The sequence below is a fragment of the Medicago sativa genome, chromosome 1, assembly GCF_051527215.1.
Source record: "Medicago sativa cultivar Bolivia chromosome 1, Bolivia_mono, whole genome shotgun sequence".
In the NCBI taxonomy this organism is placed as follows: Eukaryota; Viridiplantae; Streptophyta; class Magnoliopsida; order Fabales; family Fabaceae; genus Medicago; species Medicago sativa.
The window spans coordinates 32260500-32273454 of NC_140749.1; the positions used below are offsets into that span (position 1 = coordinate 32260500).

The following is a 12955-nucleotide window of genomic DNA, read 5'->3' on the forward strand; positions in this document are numbered from 1 at the left end:
CAAAATTTCTTCTATTTATAATGACAATACTTGAAGCAAAAAAATTTCAAAATACAAAACTTTTTTTTACATCTTTTGAAAAGTGTGAACAACAAACACACTCTCTTTGAACTCGTGAGTAGTTGAAGTGTACATCAACATCCGCCTCGAGAACGGTTACATTCCGAAAGAGAAACATAGCTAAGCAATATGGAGAAGACCTCTGCTTCGAGCAAGATGCTTTCACAGTCCAAAAAAAAAAATACAAAAAAGAAATACAAAAAAGAGCTCGCAAAGCTGAAAACCTGAAAAGGCGGCTTAGGAAATAGAGAGCATCCTGGTGGACTGAAAACCCGAAAGGGGGTCCAGGCAAAAATTAGGGGCATAAAAAAGGAATATATTCCCGGTGGACTGAAAACTCGAAAGGGCGGTCCAGGCAAAAGTTAGGGATTTTTCAAAAAAAAAAGAAAAAAAGAAAAAACATGACTACTAAAGCATGCCGATGGAAGTACGCTCTGCGTCGGTTCACAAATGGCAACTTCTTTAAACAATGGGCTTTCTCCCCAAGAGGCATCAGTTGCTACCTTGTGCTGGGTTTTACACCGCCAATGGCTCGATTTGTTCACAATAATATCATCTCCAAGGAAGTTTGCCGAGTGTTTGTACTGCGATGTCAGTCCGCCTCCCATCCTACATATCTTGTCTCGTTTCATCGAGTCGCCTGTCATATCCAATTTATACAGTCATACAAGCTACATCCATACATTCATGCATTCATACAATCATACATTCATACATTAATACTGTCACGTATTCATACATTCATATATACATAACATATACACAATATCAATTCATACATGGTTGCATCAGTCACCCAAAGTCTTGTTCGGTCGTGTCCTTTCGTCTCAGTCCTCAATCGTTTCAAGCTGTCAGTCCTAAACAACGGACCGCTTGAGTTTATCTTTTATCTTGTTTCAAGCTGCCAGTCCCAAACAACGGACCGCTTGACTTTACCTTAAATCATGTTTCAAGCTGCTAGTCCTAAACAACGGATCGCTTGAGTTTCCTTTTTGTCTTGTTTCAAGCTGCCAGTCCCAAACAACGGACTGCTTGACTTTACCTTAAATCATGTTTCAAGCTGCTAGTCCTAAACAACGGACCGCTTGAGTTCTACCTTTTGTCTTGTTTCAAGCTACCAGTCCTAAACAACGGACCGCTTGAGTCTACATTTTTGTTTCAAGCTACCAGTCCTAAACAACGGACCGCTTGAGTCTACATTTTGTCTTATTTCAGGCTACCAGTCCTAAACAACGGACCGCTTGAGTTTCCTTTTTGTCTTGTTTCAAGCTGCCAGTCCTAAACAACGGACCGCTTGAGTTTACATTTTTATCTTGTTTCAAGCCGCTAGTCCTAAACAACGGACCGCTTGAGTTTACTTTTCATCTTGTTTCAAGCTGCCAGTCCTAAACAACGTACCGCTTGAATTTACTTTTCATCATGTTCCAAGCTGCTAGTCCTAAACAACGGACCGCTTGAGTTTACTTTTCATCTTGTTCAAGCTGCCAGTCCTAAACAACGGACCATTTAAGTTTACATTTTCATCTTGTTCAAGATGCCAATCCTAAACAACGGACCGCTTGAGTTTCCTTTTATGTTGTTTCAAGCTGCCAGTCCTAAACAACGGACCGCTTGAGTTTACCTTTCGTCACTTTTCAGTTCCAACCAATGAACGGTTTGAAATCATATTTTTCTCCAGTGTCATCCCCAGTTTAGCTGTTCAAGTGATGTTGCTAAAATTTTTTTTGTCTTCCTTAAGCTATCGTTTCAAATAGATACGGGACAATCTCTTCCCTAGTGGAACTGTAATTCCCCAGCGGAGTCGGATCCCGTTTTTGTTTCTACCCCAGACAAATCGTCTTTGCCGTCCTGCATTAATACTTGCATCATGAACATTTCACAGCATCTTAGGTCCAAAATTGGCGTACTTTTGTATTTAAGCCTCTTCGGTCCGTCAAATCAAATATTTCATCTTCAAATCTCCGGACGAAGAAACTTAAATAGGGGCATCTATCATACCCCAATTTTTGACCTAAGGTCCCACTGACACATGTCCTCTGACCCGGAATATTCTCTAACGTTTCAGTTAAAATTTCGGCAGAGAGGTATTTTAAAATACCTCATATTTTGGTTCCGAGTCGGGCCCTCTTCTCTCAATTTTTATTTTATTTTCATCTTTTAGTTTTAATTAGTTAATTTCCATCTTCTATTCTTTTTTCTTAATTTTAAATTTTAATTTTAATTTTAATTTTAAATCCCTTTTAATTTTTTTATTATTTTTTTTTTATTATTGTTACATTATTTTGAGTCTTTTTTTAGTTATTTGATTATTGTCCAAAAAATGTCCAAATTTGTCCAAAAATTCAATGGGTCTGAAAATTGCATCTGTCAAAGGAAAAAATCTTTTCAGCTGTGCCACAATTCTAGGGATGTCGACACCAACACGTTTTCTTCCTCTCCACTTCATTTCCTTTTCGGTTTTCAACCCTTGTACTATAAATCCAAACCTGCAAAACAGAGAATACACCAGAAAAATTCCAAACCTAGCCGCAATTCACAAACTCACGCAATCGCACAACACAATCACACGCACAAAAACGCACAACAATTCACCAGAGCCTCAATCAACCAGTCACCATAACCAAACAACTCATCATCATCGAACTGTAGAAACACCACGTCACAAACCACACAAAAACGGAACAAAACCCATAAACCAACTCTGCCGATTCAGACAACAACGAAACCTTCAAATCCGTACACAAACGGACGCACACCAACTCGCTCGAGATACCGAACACAACCACAGTCAAATCGCGCGTCAAAATCGAAGTCAGACACCCACAGGGCCGAAAACAAGCACACCAGATTCAAAGGATCCGAATCAGCCATACACAGACAGAACCGAATCAAAGGTTGGGCAAAAGGTAATTTTCTTTCTTTTTTAGATCTAGGGACTCAGGGTGTGTGTTTGTGAATTTTGAGTGAGGAAATATGATTAGAAGAAGCTTTAGAAGAGAATAGAGTAAAAAATCAAAAACTATAGCAGCGGCGCCGCCGTCCAAGGCGGCTAACCGCCGCTCTGCTTTGCGCCGACCACCGCTCCTTGTCGGAGAAGAAAGGGAGAGAATTTGAGAGAGAAGAGAGAGTTTAAGTGAGGAGAGAGAAGAGAAAGAAGAAAATGAAATAATTTTGTCCTCACAGCCTATTTATAGGCTCGCTGAATCCAGTGTGCGTGTGCCTTCATCACTACCATACATCCACGCACTTCTGACTGCGTGATCTCCATTTGAGGCCCCTGATGCCTCTCTTTCGTGATCTGACTTAGGCCGTCTGATCAATCAGACGACCCATTTTCGATCCTTCTGAAACCCATCTTCAAAACCGACCTATCTTTAGCGAACCGACCCGGTTCAGTCCCCCTTTAAGCCCATTTTTTTTACTTACTGCATTCCCCCTTACAACTGTTTACCCCCCTGCTTTCTATTTTCATCTCCTCTCATGCATTTTTTATTCTCTTTTGCATTTTAATTTCTTTCCCTTCTGCATTTTTTATTACTATTATCATTTCTTCATTTTAGTTTAGGTTTATTATTCTGTTTTTGTTATATATTTATTTATCTTTTCGTCATTTATTTTTATTGCAAGGTTTAGCATGTAAATAGGTCCTATGTAAATTATAAATAAAAAAAGCGTGCATGTGTGTGTGGGTGTGTGCGTTTTATTTATTGCATTACTTGTTATTATTAGGGACTTTGTGGTGATCCAACGTCACCATAAGTCCACGCGCATTTATTTCTACCGCTCCGTTAGTTTAATTTCTTTAGTCCAATTATTCAAAAAAACAAAAAAAACGCAAATAGTTCAAAAATCACAAAAATATTTTCTTAAATAAACCTTGATCCTAAATGAAGTGATCGTCTTTTTATTTTCTTTTCTTAATCAAATATCAGTCAATCTAATTTATTTTGAGTCCATTTTCTTTAATATTAAAAAACACAAACAAATACTCTTTCGCCACTTTGGCTTTCTTTCATTTTAAAACCTTTTCAAAAACATTAAAAAACACGGAACCAATCAAACGTCAATTTCTACCACGAACTACGTGATTTTGATCCCTCACGGGTACGTAGGCAAAGGACTTGTCCTTCCAAATCAATAAAAATGTAGATAAATAGGTCTCCTTTTTTTTTCTTTTAATCATTAATCTTAAGTTCCTTCTTTTAAATTAAAAGCAAGTTTATAGCACATTAATTAAATAAAACCAAGAGGTTCCCGTAGAGTACTACGGACATAAAGGGTGCTAGCACCTTCCATTTATGGAACTAACCCCCGAACCCTAAATCTTTACAATATGGGGTGGTTTGAACTTTTTCCCCTTTTCTAAAAAAATTTAAATGTTCAGTCATGAAATAATTAGTGAGTCAAAAGCTAATCAAATAGCCTTGATCTTCGAAAAATGACTCGACAATTATACTCAAACATTTGCCCCAGTTGCAAGATTGGAAGCAGTCAGGTTACTTCTATCCTATGCAGTAAATCATGGCATTATATATATCAAATGGATGTTAAGTGTGCATTTCTTAATGGAGTGATATATGAAGAAGTGTATGTCAAGCAACCTCCAGGTTTTGAGGATCTGAAGTATCCTGACCATGTTTATAAACTTAAGAAATCACTATATGGTTTGAAACAAGCTCCCAGAGCTTGGTATGATAGACTAAGTAATTTCTTAATTGAAAATGATTTTAAAAGAGGTTAGGTTGACACAACACTCTTCAGAGGAACTCTTGAGAAAGACATTCTTGTTGTGCAGATTTATGTTGATGATATAATATTTGGTTCTACTAATGCATCTTTTTGCAAGGAATTTTTTAAGTTAATGCAGGATGAATTTGAAATGAGCATGATGAGAGAATTGAAGTTCTTTCTTGGAAATCAAATCAACCCGTGCAAAGATGGAGTGTATGTTCATCAAACAAAGTACACTAAGGAGCTTCTGAAGAATTTTAAGCTTGAAGACCGTAAAGAGATGAACACACCAATGCATCCAACCTGCACCTTAAGCAAAGAAGATACAAGATCAAAAGTTGATCAGAAGCTGTATAGAGGTATGATAGGTTCTTTGTTATATCTCACTGCATCTAGGCCAGATATTTTATCAGTGTATGCTTGTGTGCAAGATTCCAATCAGATCCTAGAGAATCTCATTTAACAGCTGTTAAGAGAATCTTTAGATATCTGAAAGGAACAACTAACCTTGGACTCCTTTATAGGAAATCCTTAGATTATAAGTTGGTTTGCTTCTGTGATGCTGATTATGCTGGTGACAGGATTGAAAGAAAATCAACCAGTGGAAACTCTCAGTTTCTTGGTGAGAATCTGATATCCTGGGCTAGCAAAGGACAAACAACTATTGCTATGGCTACAATATAAGCAAAATACATCTCAGTTGCAAGTTGTTGCACACAACTACTTTGGATGAAACATTAGTTAGAGGATTATCAGATTAATGCTAACATTATTCCCATTTATTGTGATAATACTGTTGTTATCTTTGTCTAAGAATCCAATTCTACATTCTAGAGCCAAGCATATTGAAATCAAACACCACTTTATTAGAGACTATGTTCAAAAAGGAATTTTGGATATACAATTCATTGATACTGAACATCAATGGGCTGATATATTCACTAAGCCTTTAGGATAATTGTTGGAACTAAATGTGTTTAACATTACCCTTTGAGTTTTGATGATAACAAGGTATTAAAAAAATGTCAATTGGATATGCTAATATTTGTTGAAGTGTGCAGGACCATAGACAGAAATTTGATTGTCTTGAATTAAGCATAGGTTCTGGAAGAACAAATGAGAGCAATTAAATCTACAAAAAGGAAGCTTGAATTGCAAGAAAGCATCTGAAGAAAAGAGGTTCTGAAGAGAAGAGGTTTTGAAGATCATCAAAAGCATTCTCATCAGAAGCACTCTTATTAGAAGCTGTCTACCAGAAACTGACGTCGTCAAAAGTTTAAGATCATCAGAAGCTGAAGACTGGAAGCTGAAGTTTGTTAAATGTTGTCATTCTGATTGTGCATCATTGCAGAAGGAATAGAAGCCTGGAACAACGGCTAATTCAGAGGAATTTGAAGGCATTGTATGCTTATCCACTGAAGAGCACATAAAAGGACAATAGTACAATTGTACAACCACTATCTCCACTACTCTGTTTTGTGTCTGCAATAGTACAAGAAAACAGTTGTGACTACGCTGGTAATTCTCTATACTAGGAATGGATTTGAAATTGTTCCCTCCTAAGAGAATAACCAAATCAAGCAACAGATCATTGGTGATTTGATCAAGCTTCAACAACGACTCTTTTGATGTGCTGGCAATGAACAACATCTCTTTCACACCTCTATATAAAGGAGTGAAGACTTGAAGATTATAAGAGACTCACAACAATTTTACAAGAGCCAAACCTCTGCTGAAATTGTTTCACATCAAAGTTCACTTAGAATTTCTTAATAAATTTCATATCTTAGAAATTCTAGAATTCTAAGAGTCGGTATCTGATTTTTATTGTGAACAACACTGATAGTATATTAAGTGTTCAAACTCAAACAATTTTCTATGTAATTCTGTTTGAATAGAAGTCTCTTGCAGTTGTGCTTGAGCATTAGGAAGTCTCTTGCAGTTGTGCTTGAGCATTAGGAAATCTCTTGCAGTTGTGCTTGAGTTAGTTTAAAGTCTATTGCTTTAGTGCTTGAGCAATTGTAATCAGATATTGATTTTAGCGAACTCTCCTTGGAAGTGCAAGGAGGAGTGGACTACTTCCGGATTGTGGAAGGAACCACTATAAATTGCTTTGTGTCTTTTTTATTTCTCTCTCTCTCTTTACTTATCCGCTGCAACTAGACTCTGAACACTACTTCAGAAGCTGAACTCTATCAGGTTCTGAATAATGTATTCAGTTTTAAGAGAAGAAAAAGAAAACACAATTCAACCCCCCTTCTTGTGTTTTTCTCACCTTCAATAATGTCTCCAAGGTTTTGATGATAACAATGGAAGAAAGAACAATACGGTACTCTAATATATGCACAACTGTGCAAGACCATATAATTAAATTATGACTTCAAATTTAAGTTTTGGTTCTGATATATCAAACTCCGAGCACAATTGGAAAAACATTTTGGTACTCATTGAAAACATTAGGAACTTCCAAAGAAAGATCAACAGAATGTCAAAGCTCTGATAAACATATGTGTTAAAGACTCTGATGAGAAGACGCTCTGATAGGCTAAGTCTTAAAGCAAATAAGTTTTGATTACATCAACATTCTAGGTGACTCTGATAAGTTTGCCTTCTTCTGAAGGAAGTTTGCTTTCAAGCTCTGATAGTATAGTCTGTCTTTTTCGGACCACGTGCAGAACCAAACAGAGAAATTCAAAGGCAAAGAGAATGTAACAGATCATTCCATATAAAGCAAAGGATTTTTCAAGTACTATTCAACGACATTGTCCAATCGAGTTAAAGTTTTCAAAATCTGATCAAGCTTCTCAAGAATGAATTTGATGAGTTGGCAATCGTCAAACAACAGCCCTATTAATTCTCTCCTATTAAAGGACCTGAGCACTTTGAAAAAAATAAAACACCTCGAGCAATTTACAAGAGCCAAACCTCTATCAAATTCAAAAGCCTTCAAACACTTAGAAAATTCCTACCAACTTAGTATCTTAGAATTTTCTTAAGTAATCAGAAGTTCATTGTTCTTAAATTTAGTTTATCACTCTTAGAGTTCTGAACGTGTAAACACATACAAATTGATTTGTGACCGCCAATTGTAGAAGTCCTCTTGTGTGAGGTAAGGAAGAATGTGACTTGTTTGTTGGATCAATTGTAATCTTTTGTGATTATAGTGGAAAAATCCCTTGAAAGTGCAAGAGGACTGGATATAACCTCAGATTGTGGGGTGAACCAGGATAAACTGTTGTGTTGTCTTTCTCTCTCTCTGATTGTGATCTTTCTATTTATCTTTCTGCTATGTTTTGCTAAAAACTCTTAAAATGATTTTCAGAAAAAGAAAACACAACTCAACCCCCTCTTCTTTTATTTTTCTCACCTTTAGTTGATATCAAAGCTCTTGGTCTGTTTATTCAACACTTAACCATGTAACAGATTAAGATTCTGAGAAAAACATGAATGATTCTGGTGCTACTTCCAGTTCTGATAATCATGTTGTGAATCATGATTACAATAACACCACGTATGACAAAAACTATTACTTAGCTAGACCTTCATCGTTTAGTGGAGATGTTGAACAATTCTCTTGGTGGAAAAGCAAAATGTATTGTCACATCATTGGCGTTGATGATGAACTTTGGAATATTATTGAGGATGATATCAGTTTTCCAACAGATCGTGATGGAATTGTTATTTTATAGAAAAAGCTTAACTAATGCACAAAAAATATTTATAAGAAGGATCATTGAGTTCGTGATATTTTGGTTGAGGCTCTTCCTTATCTAGAATATACCAATGGTGTTGATAAATCTAGGCTTAATAGGTCAATTGGTCCCCAAATTAATTATGAATTTGCATTTTGGTTCCATAATTAATAAAACTCATGTTTTGGTCCCTCGGGTTTGCCTCCATTTAGTCAAATAAATCCCTTGCTGTTAAGTTTAACCCCAAATGTCTATGGTGGACCAACCTTAAGAGTAGTCCACCATATACCTTATTAGATCTTTTAATTTAAATCGTTTGATGTGTTTTTTAAAAAGATTACCATTGGATTATGCGTGTCTATTGTAACTTACGGTGTACCACAACAACTAATTTTTTTCTTTCTTTCTTCATCTTCTACCTTACTAATCTTCATCATCTTCAACTCACATTCATCAACATTCATGAGAAAAACCCGGAAAAAAAATCAGAAACAACAACTATCAACAACCACAACAAATAATCTAATCACCAAAATTCATATAATTAAACAACAACAAATTCAACATGCAAAAAAAAAAAATTCTGCAACAATTCAACCGCATATTCAGAATCAAAACAACAATAATTATGCACCAATCCAAAAAAAAAATATCAATTATGCACCAATTAGAAAATAAAAATCAATTCTACACCAATTAAACAACAACAACATTCAACATCCAAAAAAAGAAATCCATCAACAAAAAACAAACCACATTCATCTCTTCTCATATAACAACAAACCCAACCATCTCAAAGCAACTTTTCCCTTTTCATAAAAAGTTGACTGGTACAGACAATCATATATTCATACATTCATAAAAAATTCAAACAAACCCAGAAAAAAAAAATGGTTTTCGTTCTTTTTTTTTCCTTCTCTTCCTCCTGCTCTTCTCATTGCTTTCATCGTTGTTTTCAGCAGCTACGGATTCAGCGACTATCTAAGCAGAGAAGAAGAAATAGTACAAAATGGAGAGAACCCATTTGGGGTTTTAGGCGTGAAGAGGATGAGAGTTAGAAACAAGAGAACTTGAGAAGGCTTGAAAGCATAACAACAGTGCCACATGAACGAGGGATGTCAGTTTTCAATCCTTGGAGGTGGAGTGACCTTCATCCAATCACACTTGCTTCAATAAAATCAAATCAAATTTTGATTTTTTTTTCCCTTTTTATATAGGCTACAAACCCCCCCTTTTGTGATGAGATTTTTTTTTTATGGATTTTTGTTGTTGTTGTTTGGATCCGAGAGAGAAGAGGGAGAGAGGTTTTCTTTATGTTGTTGTTGTTGTTATTACTGTTTTGAATGAGAAGGAGGAAACAATTTTTTTTTGGATTTATTTTTGTTGGGTAAGTTTCAAGTTTTTATGAAGATATGAATATGATTGATGAAGATGAAGAAGAGAAAGATGAAGAAAAGGAAAAAAAGTTTGGTGGTGATGGTACAACGTGTAACAGCTTGTATTTCGCTAGAATTATTTTATTTATTTATTATATGTGTTTATATTTGCTTGTGTGTGATTATTTGTCTTTGTGTGTATTTTATTGGGGCTAGTGGATTTTTGGCCTAGAAAGGGTATTTTGGTCATTTCTGACTAAGGGTATTTTAGTCATTTGTTAAACAAGGGTATTTTAGTAATATTAGAATTGGGATTATTTAAGTATTTTGGGGTGAATGATTATTTTTACTAAGTTACTAGTGAGTTGGAATAATTATTTCGAGATGGTAATTATTCGGTGTTTTAACGGTTTAAGTGAGTGGTAACTTTTGAGAATTAGTTGGTAAGAATGCTAAGTCCATTATGATAATTAGAAATCAAACCCAATTAGAGGTGACTATATAAACATAACACTTAAGAGGAAAACTAGGTTTTCCATTCATTCATTTACTTCACAAAATATTTTGAGAGAGGTAGAGAGAGAAAGAGGAGAAGAATAGAGAAAAGGGTTAGAGAGAAGATGAGCTTGGAGAAGAAGAAGAGGGCTAGAGACGTGAAGTTGGAGGAGTTAAATTGAAGCCATAACTAGGATCTTGAAGCTAGAGGTAAGGGGGATAGATTCCTTTCATCAATTAAGCTAAACCTTTATATTTTCAATTATGTGAATAAGTGCTTATTTGTGAATTGTAACTTTTGTGAATTTTAATGTCAATTTCCGTGCTCCTGATGAGTCTATATTTAGTCTATTTTTATGCATTATTTAGTTTAGTTTTATTTAAGATTTGATTTTATATTATTGCAATTTTATTTTCTTTTTGAATCTTTTTACTACAATTGCATATTTTATATTTCAGGAACGAATATATGATGGAAGGTGTCTTGGAGCAAAAGAAAGGAGTATGGAGGAAATTCGGAATAAAAATACGAAGATACGGAGACAAAAATATGTCTCCCACAAGTCAGAAGCTTGGCACGGCCCGTGCCAACATGTGGCACGGCCGTGCCACCCTCCAGATGCCCTTTTGCTGCTTTTCTTCAAGCCCAAGTTACTCTGTTTTAGTTTTACCGAATCCCTTGTAGTTGCTTAGATTTTAAGTCAATTGTAAAGCTATAAATAGAGTAGCTATCCATCATATACATTGATGTTTATTCTTGGAATCAATAGTGACAATTGTTTTCTTAATAAAGTTCACCTTTTTATTTCTTTACTTTCTTGTTATTTTATTGCTTTCTCTCTTCTTCCCCCATGTCTACGATGAACTTGAGTGAGTAGACTTCTCTTGTCTTGGGATTGTTGGATAAGTCTAATGACATAATCCTAATCGAACCAAGCTTTGATCCTAATTTCATGTAATTCTAATTTCTAATCTAGATTTACCGTTATAACATGAATTAACCATTATCAAACTGTAGAAACGAAAGTGGAGGGTTTGATAATTGTTAATCCATCATCCCAAATATCAATTCATAATGCGAAAGCGGAGCTTTGATATTGGAACAAGTGAATCTAGACAAGAATTGCAAAGGCAGCGAAATAGTCTTTGCAATTCTTGAGACATATGTAGTTTCAATCCTAAAAGCCTCTTCTAGTAATCATGTCAGCGAAATAGGCTTGGTTGCTAGGGGTAAACTCTCACCGGACTTGATCGGAAAGGTGAGGGGCTAAGGGAAACCGGTCTTTAGAAATTAAGGTGTAAACCATGAAATTAGAAGATTAAAGTCTTGGCTAGTGAAGGATGCGTTATTATGACGAACCAATGATCCCAAGGCTCTTTTTATTATTGTTATTTAATTTCAACCAACTGAACCTCCTCTTTTTAATCTCTTTTCTCCTCTAATCATTTTCTAAAAAGTTAATTAGATTGAACAACTCCCTAGCGGAACGATACTCTTTTACTACTATTACTTCGATAGACCGTGCACTTGCGGTTTGGCCTATCACGTTTTTGGCGCCGTTGCCGGGGAGTTAACTAATTTAATTAACTTTCTTTTAGTGATTAGAATTCTCTTCCTTTTCTTTTCTTCTTCTTTTAATTTTTTTTCTTATTTTTCTGTTATCATTAACTTCTTGGGTTCTCAATTTTTTATGCGAAAAACTAGAAATCGAGTGGTATTAATTCCCGAGATCGAAAGGTAGTTTCATAGAAGAAAGAGAGACGCACGAAATAACACCGCCATGGCTGATCACACTCTCAAAGAGTATGCAACGCCGTCTACGGCTGAGCCACAAGATGTTATTGTGTACCCAACGGTTGAGGATGACAACTTTGAAATCAAGCCTGCCCTACTCAACTTGGTGCAGCAAAATCAGTTTTCGGAATCCCCCACCGAAGATCCCAATTTTCACATCTCTGTTTTCCTACGAATTAGTGGAACCCTAAAGGAGAACCAAGAGGCCATAAGACTTCATCTCTTTCCCTTTTCCTTAAGGGATAGAGCTAGCGCTTGGTTCCATTTCCTTGAAGTCGGTTCCATTATTTCATGGGGTCAAATGAGGCAAGCATTCCTTGCCCGATTCTTTCCCCCCTCTAAAACTGCTAAACTAAGGGACCAAATCACACGGTTCAATCAAAAAGATGGGGAATCTCTCTATGATGCGTGGGAGAGGTTCAAGGAATTGCTTAGACTTTGTCCCCACCATGGTTTAGAGAAGTGGCTCATAGTCCACACCTTTTATAATGGCTTGTCTTATACCACTAAGATGTCTGTTGATGCAGCTGCAGGTGGAGCTCTAATGAACAAGAACTACACGGAGGCATATGCCTTGATTGAAGACATGGCTCAAAATAATTACAAATGGACCGATGAGAGAGCCATCGCTAGTTCTTCATCCTCCAAAAAGGAGGCAGGTATGTACGAAGTCTCTAACTGTGATCACCTTGCTTCTAAGATTGATGCACTAACCCAAAAATTTGAAAAACTAAATGTTAGTGCTGTCACTTATGCTTCTACATCTCCTTCTTGTGAAATCTGTGGTATAACTGGTCATGTTGGTG

At 36.0% G+C, this 12955-nt stretch overlaps 1 non-coding gene across 1 annotated transcript; it reads right to left on the bottom strand.

The window, feature by feature from the left end:
* Positions 1–12498: 12498 nt before the first annotated feature.
* Positions 12499–12605, bottom strand: LOC146954372 (small nucleolar RNA R71). Its single transcript, XR_015025143.1, has one exon. It is a non-coding gene; the product is annotated as a small nucleolar RNA R71 (small nucleolar RNA).
* Positions 12606–12955: the final 350 nt, after the last annotated feature.